The sequence below is a fragment of the Melanostigma gelatinosum genome (assembly GCF_949748355.1).
Source record: "Melanostigma gelatinosum genome assembly, chromosome: 6".
NCBI classification, from domain to species: domain Eukaryota; kingdom Metazoa; phylum Chordata; class Actinopteri; order Perciformes; family Zoarcidae; genus Melanostigma; species Melanostigma gelatinosum.
Genome location: NC_136639.1, coordinates 27,669,803 through 27,677,861, shown reverse-complemented (window position 1 = coordinate 27,677,861; position 8,059 = coordinate 27,669,803).

Below are 8,059 nucleotides of genomic sequence, written 5' to 3'. Positions count from 1 at the left end.
AGCAACACAACGACGCAGCAAGCAACAACGGGATGCAGCAACACAGTGCAACGGACCGCAGCAATGTAACAACTCAGCAAGTAACGACTCAGCAATGCAGCAAGCAACAACGGATCACATCAAGCAACAACGGAACGACGCATGACGCAGCCACGCAACGCAGCAGGCAACGAGACGCAGCAAGCACGGAACGCAAAGCAACAACGGAACACAGGACGCCAGTGCCCCCGCCGCCTACTTCAGAAAACACAGCAAGTGACCATAACCGGGACATCTGGCACCGGGATGCCAGTGCCCCCACCCCGCCCACTTCCTGCGACGAACTCACACAATTGGCCAACAACGATGCCGCTCCCTCTGCCGTCTTTTGGGGGGTTTTCACGACGGACGACATTGCCGGAGACCAGCCTCGAAGAAAGAGAAGAGAAGAGCCGGTCTCCGTACTATATTTCAAATTCAACTCACACCTGAGCCCCTACGAACCCCTCATGCGCTAACTACAAACCAGGAAAACACAGCAAACCGCCCCCCACGAACCACTGTTCACCACAGAGACTGGCCGCATCGCCGACCGATCCTGGTTCCTCTTGCACTTCAGGGGAATCCTAACCATCTCCGGGATCAATCCCGGCTCCTTCCCTGGCCAGTCCTCCCGCGTAGGAGCCGCCACCACCGCAGCGAGCAGAGGAGTCCCAGACCACCATCAAAGCCTGGGCCGCTGGCCCTCCCACGCCTACCAACTCTACACCCGCCACAGCGCCACCGACATGCGCAACGGGCAGGTGGCACTGCTCCCGCAGGCAGGCTTTTGGGGGTGTGCAAGGCCCGGGAGCCGCAGTGGACCCTCAAACTAGCCTTTCCCCAAACCGCTTCGCTCAGGCTACCCTCCACCAACCATCCCTAAAACTCTCCAGCCGGCCAAATCGCCGAGGTGGGGCCCTAAGCTAGTGAATTGGAGATAAACCTCAGCTGAATTTCAGGAGCAGGGCCACACCTCCACGGGGCCACTTCCGGCCACACCCTACAAATACCCACGGCAACCATAGCTCAGCCTGCTACGCCTTTCGCACCCCACCCTCCCGCCCCTCTTTAAAACCACTCCCGGAAGGACACCTGCCTCCACAGCCACTACTGTCCCACATGGACCGGGGGGGGGGTCTGCAAGGCCCGGGAGCCGCAGTGGACCCTCAAACTAGCCTTTCCCCAAACCGCTTCGCTCAGGCTACCCTCCACCAACCATCCCTAAAACTCTCCAGCCGGCCAAATCGCCGAGGTGGGGCCCTAAGCTAGTGAAATGTCATTTTTTATGACCCACGTAACGGCGGTTATTGCATCATGAGAACGGTCTCTTGGGAGACCTCCAGCCGGGGTCTGTGAGCTGCTTTCCCTGGCTGGCACACTGGGTAGGCACACCCAGCGAGTGAGTCATCTGCCCCACCTTACCCTGAAGCTCGTAGATCCGTTTGGTTTTACTGTGAATGAAGGATACATCGTAATGACACAGAACCACTCTGAGATAAAGTAACGACGCTCCAAAAGAACAACATGTCTGGTTACAGATAAAGTGTTGCTCTCTGATGTCCGAAACTGCAAAGACAAATATTAACACCGCAACTCTTATTTTTGTGGGTACTTTGTGGCTCAGAAATCGAATTGTCTTCCAATCGGAAGATTGGTTGTTTAATCCCTGGCTCCTCCAGTCTATGTCGAAGTGACCTTAAGCAAGACACTTAACCCCAGATTGCTCTCTGATGGGTGGCCCTGACGTCGGTGTATGAATGTGAGTGTAAAGTGCTTTGAGTCGTCGACTATAAAGATACGGTACAAATGCAAGTCCATTTACCATTTTTGGGGCAAAAGGAAAAATCTCTTTCCTCTGACAGCAATAAGAACTCTGGAATGAAAGGAAGTCAACATCTGCTAACACTGACTTTATAATACACATCCACCCACTGTGCTTCTTAGCTCATATGGATGGATGCATTGTAAAGTCTAAAACATGGAATGTTTTCTGTTGTACTTACAGTAGGATAGAAACAGACAAGTACGTGACAGCTATTATGATTAGAGCATATAATTGCTAATGAACAAATAGAATTTGCAGGTTTTACAATTGAAGCCTCAATCATTCATATGTGGACAGTCAGAGGGCATCAGGGGAGACCATGAATGTTGTCTCTCTCAATACTTGTCTAGACTTTGGAAAGTCACCAAAAGTGTTCCAATTGAAACAAAGATGCTCGGCAACAAAACTTTCCCCACAACAGCAGATCCGTGATGCAACAAAACTTCATGTCAGCGGCAATGCTGGAGACATTTCCAGTGAAGCAACTGTGAAATGTTTCACCACACTGCTGCCCTTGTCTAAAGGATCTTCATGCTTTGACCCTCTCAACATAAGTGGGGGGGTTTCCTGGTCGGAGCCATGATATCATCGTGCTTTTCTCAGACTCAGCATGTTGGGTGTGTTGTTCTCTGTGTGTGGGGGGTAATGAAGCTTCACTCGGTTAATTCTCTCACCCATTCCTCTTGGATCTACACAACTCTGATGAGGTGTTTCATTACATCTCCTGTGAGCTTATGACTTCAGCTGGGAGAAGCATTGTCATTGTTACACCCTTGTCTGCTGCGGGTTTGGGGTAATGAAGCAGCAGCAGCGCAGCACCATGAAATCTGCTGTTAGCCTGAAGCAGTGTGTTTTGGCTTTGTTACATGGAGCACAAGGTATGTCCACACATCATCACCAGTGTGAACAGTGTGTTTGTTTTAAAACCCCTGATGTGCTCTGATGCCAGATGAATTTCACATAAACAAATATTTTCCATATCCTGCCTTTCAAAGAGGAAGCAACACTTTTGCAAATGATGCGCAAGCTCTGAGAAAAGCTTTTGCATAGTGCAGTCCTACGTTTCTAATCATATTCCTCAGTCTTAATTCATTTTTTTATTGTATGGTCAGTTCTGCTGGGAGAGCAGGAGTCCTTATTTCTGACTATGAGCCAAGTGAGCGTTCGGGATGACCACAGCAGAGGAATGTGTGTTTGTGTCTGAACTACTACTACAACTACTAGAATCTGCAACTGTCACATTGGAAATAAACGGTTGGCAATGAGAGTGCATTGAGTGGTAAAATAAATATATTAACGAAAATAATTACTTACATAATTGTTAACACAATTAGTAATTTTCTGCCAGCGTTCATTTCATGCCTCAAATGTAACAGTGTTTTCATAAGCGGAAGTATGTCCACCTTTATGGGACACAGAGCCTGGGGAAGAAAAGGCGGGTCAATAAAGACCGTTTATAACGACCGTCTTGGTGCCCAATGTCTCTGATTGTGGCTTTAGATTTTGTCGAGGAAGCTAAGGCAAAGAAATCCTGGCTCTGTCCAACTTGCTTTGTAGTACTCCCCTCATCTTCTATATTTATACTTCAGACAATACAGGGCAATATCCCACCCTAGAAGAGGCCAACTACTTCACAGAAACGACTGGAAATAGTTCAAATAGCCAATGAAAACACATAAACACAACTGGTGTTTACATGGTTGGCTGACCCAGTGGCTGACACAGCTGACACAGCTGCCCCAACCAGCTAAACATGAAAGGGCTGGTTAAACAATTCAATGATATGTTAATGAATTAGGTGTTCGTAAGCCTTTCATACTCACAACTAACCCAAGTTTAGTTGCTTAAATGTGGTAAGACAGCTGATCAAATGACTTGGGGTAGCGTTGGAGTATATTGAGGGCTTTTCCAGTGAAACAGTCCTGTTGACTGAAATCATCTGGCCTGTTTCCCTCTCATTGTTGACTCGTGGGCTGGGTTATTAACACAGCATCGCTCTGTAAAAGCACAGCGTATGTGTTTGTTGTTACTCTTGAAGCAGGAGGTAGAGCAATCAAGCATGGATTTCAACACCGTGTGAAGAAAAGATTCCATAGAACTTTGAAAGACAAACAAATCAGCCTTAATTCCCTGCAGAAAGAAATAATTCTGAAAACCAGTAGAAAAGCATGGGGGTCATCCAACGCACATTGGCCAGCAGGCTGGCCGGATTAGCGCTGGCGGGGTCTTGCCAAGAAGAGCAGTGGGATTCCTAATAACGTGACATAGTCAGGTAGGGAACAGGATGGAACGCGAAAAGAGGAAACCAAACAGCTAACTTATGTTAGCTTTGGTGGTACAAATATGTAACTTGTGCACCCCAAATAAGTATCAAAACAATCAAACTTGGCCAGACAAGTGTGCAAAGATCCCAAAGAATCCAAAAAAGGCTACAACAACTGTATTGACGGTGACTCTACAATGTTGAAGAAATAAACCAGCACCAAGCATGTTGATGTTACTATGTGACATTGGCTAAGTGAAGTTGGCAGGTAGCTGACATACTTAGCTAAAGTTGTCATAAGGAACCATTGCCTTGGCTTTCAGCATAGACTATTTTGTGAGGGAAGACATGACCAGTCTGTATTAGTTTGATATGACAGCTAGCTAACGCTAGCTTGGCTATGTGTTTGTTTGCCAGTGATTTTTGTGACTTTGCCATGAGTGCTGCTACCCTCAACTGTGACTGAAACCAAACCTAGAATATTTATATGTGTATAGTAACGAAGTAGAAATACTTCGTTACTGTACGTAAGTAGTTGTTTTGGATATCTGTACTTTACTTTACTACTTATATTTCTGTTGACTTTTACTTTTACTTCACTACATTTTGCAAAGAAAACTGATACTTTTACTCCGCTACATTTCCCCTGAAACCTTCGTTACTCGCTACAAAATCAAATCTATCTTTAGAAACAAAATGAATGATGAGAGCAGCGTCGGGGACTGTGGTGGAACACAGACTGCAAGCAAGCAGGTTTGGTGAATCAGTGGTCCTAGCAGCAAGTTAAATCATTGGTTCATCACGTTAATGCGCAATTACAAACAAGTGCTCTCAAAGCCGCTGTGTTTTGATTCCCAGTGATGCCCAGGATGCTACATGCTATAAGCTAGCGAGCGACTACATGAGTAGAGTTCCACACAGGACGGGTGGGATGAGGAGAGGTGGATGGGTCAAACTAACACTGTGTTTCCTCCAGGAGGCCGCAGTTTGTGCCGTGTGTGAAACGAGAAGCTAATGTTGATTTATTTGTGACGTCACTTCCGTACTTAAGCAACGCCACTTCCGTAGATATTTTAACGCAAACCACGATCTTTTCCTATAAGTTTTCTGAAAAGTTACCTTTTCTGTCAGTTAAATCAGCTATAATCACTCTTTTAAAGTGATTCGTGACTCGTCTAAAACATTTTAAAAAGGAATAACTTAAATAGAATCATTCTAATACAATGTAGCTTCTTTACATTCTAATAGAATGTAAAGAAGTTACATTCTAATACAATGTAACTTCTTTACATTCTAATAGAATGTAAAGAAGTTACATTCTAATACAATGTAACTTCTTTACATTCTAATAGAATTGTCTTTTGAAGATGAACAGTTTCAAGTAATGACTGGGTTACTTTCGGTGCTGCTTTAGTATTGATCATGTTTTGATATTTGAGTCATGTTGTGGATGATCAGATGGAGTTATGATGGTAGCAGTCGCCCAATTGCAGATTCAGCTTGAGCAAAACCTTTGCCTATTGTGTTCAAATCAGGCCCACAGGAGTTTACAAGGCAGGCGTCCTTTCTCTAAACACTGACCTGATGCATCAAGTGGATATGTTTTGCTGAACATAATATTATGCATTTGGCCTCTACATCCTCTAGTCTAATGAGCATACTTATAAACGCAACTCCTTCATAGTGTCATATTGCTTTTCGGAGAATTATGATGATAAGTTCATAGTAGATGCAAAAGTATACTTATGTACAATATATTATGTTGAACATTGTTGCTCCTGGATGGATCACAGCCAACCCAATTATGTTCAACACAGCTCCATGTCCTTGGTCATGGTGCCACAGCACTTAAAAGAATAAACTTCATAATTCTCAAAATTCATTATTCTGACCCTTTGCTTTTTTATTAACAGCATTTACTTGTACTTTTACTTTCAATACTTAAGTACATTTAATATCAGAAAATTACTTTTGATACTTAAGTACAATAAATATCAGATACTTTAAGACTTTTACTCAAGTAGTATTCTAATAGGTGACTTTTTACTTTTACTGGAGTCGTTTTCCAGTAAGGTATCTTTACTTTCACTCAAGTATGGCTTTTGAGTACTTTATACACCACTGTCTAGAATGTTATAGACAGTATGTGAGACTAATTCAGCTGACTAACCACAATGTTATCTGACAAACAAACATACAGCTAAGCTAACATCTGGGTACAAACAGTGATGGTAAAACATTAACCTACTTTGCTCAGCTCGCTATTTTGTCAGAGGAGAGACATGACCAGCCTGTATAAGTTTGATATCATAATAATATGGGTGAAAATGGAGGAGACTCTGATCTGATTGGCAACAGAAAATTCTCTGTTGAAAAAAAGTGCATTTGTGTATCAAGCGATGCCGGGGGATTAAAAAGAAAACCGCCCACAAATGTCATGAAGTTTACAAATGACAAGCGGTTTGTCAATGCAGGTTCAGCAATTATATGAATGTAATAAGATCCAAATATGTTTTTGATGACATTTTCAAATCCTTTTGTGTACATATTGTAGCAACCCTTGGTGAGGAAAGCTGCGAGACGTTACATTGCTTGTTTTGATTTATTAGTGGACAGTACACAGGCTACTGTGGGCCGTAGCCTGTGCCAACACAACAGTAAACGTTCTCTCAACATGCTTGACTATCCAGGTACCCTCACACCCCCCCATAGGTAGCTAGAATGATTGACAGGTTTAACAGCTTAAGTTCGGAGCGTTTGCTGAGTCTGACATGGCTCACTCACACTGTACGACAAAAAGGAACACAAAGTGAAGTTCGTGATGCATGAGGTCCAATGTTCTTGCAAAAGTGCTGTATTATTTAGTTTGAAGGCAAATAAGACATTTACTGATATACTGGCGTCCATAGCAGATGAAACAGGAGGCGCAAAAAGCTGCAAGGGGCCTGAGTCCTCATTAGAACCATCTCAACAAGGTTCAGTATTCCAGGTTCCAGATGTCCTTTGTGAAAAATACCTCCACTGTGAAAAAGAAAATTGTGTATATTATTATGATTTTAATCACTGATGTATTAATATGTAATGTACTTTAATGTTGCAGCTGGTGAATGTGGGACTCATTGTATTGACTTGCTGGGTAGCTTAAAGTAACATAATCCATCATAATTCATTTGTTGATTATATTTTGTATTAATGATCTGAATCTGCATAGTAACTTAAATGTAGTGCATTAAAAAGTACAATATTTGCTTCTGCGGTGTGGTGAATTATAACGTAGCAGAAAATGAAAATACACAAGTAAAAGTACCTTAAAGTGGTACTTGTAATTGGACTACAGTACTTGAGTAAATGCACTTAGTTACTTAGTAACTGTATGTTCTTCTGGATGGAACGTATAGGAAAAAGTCACAGAGTGTTTTGTTTCATTGTTTCATTTGTTTCATGTCTGTGCATGCTCATCTTTTGGTTTTCAGATACCTTGGTATCCACTCCGGCTGCCATTTTCTCCACAAAGCAATTCCCCGGAAGAATGTCCTGGAATTATTCATGCTTTCATGCTCACTCTGTTTTCCTCTCTGTTTTACAAGTGAAATGAAGCAAACTCTGCCAACATCTGGCAGTAAATCTACTTTCATATTTGACTCTTTATCATTCAGCATGCTGGGATCCGCCACATGATTCCCGTCTCAGGGGACAGCAGCATACAGACAGCTTTCAATCCTTTCAATCCTTTCAATGATATGCTTGGCACGGCCAGCCTAATGGGTGAAATCACGGAAGTCTCTGTTCCCGTCCCGTGTCTCTAGAAGTAGATTTACTGCTCACTTTTGTCCAGAGAACTGGAGCTCTGCATATGGGCCGACAGCAGGAATATGTGCTGTGGCGTGTAAACCGTGAGGACGCTTTAAGGCCTCTACGTGAACAGGACCGCAGGCTGCTTTCCTTTGTTC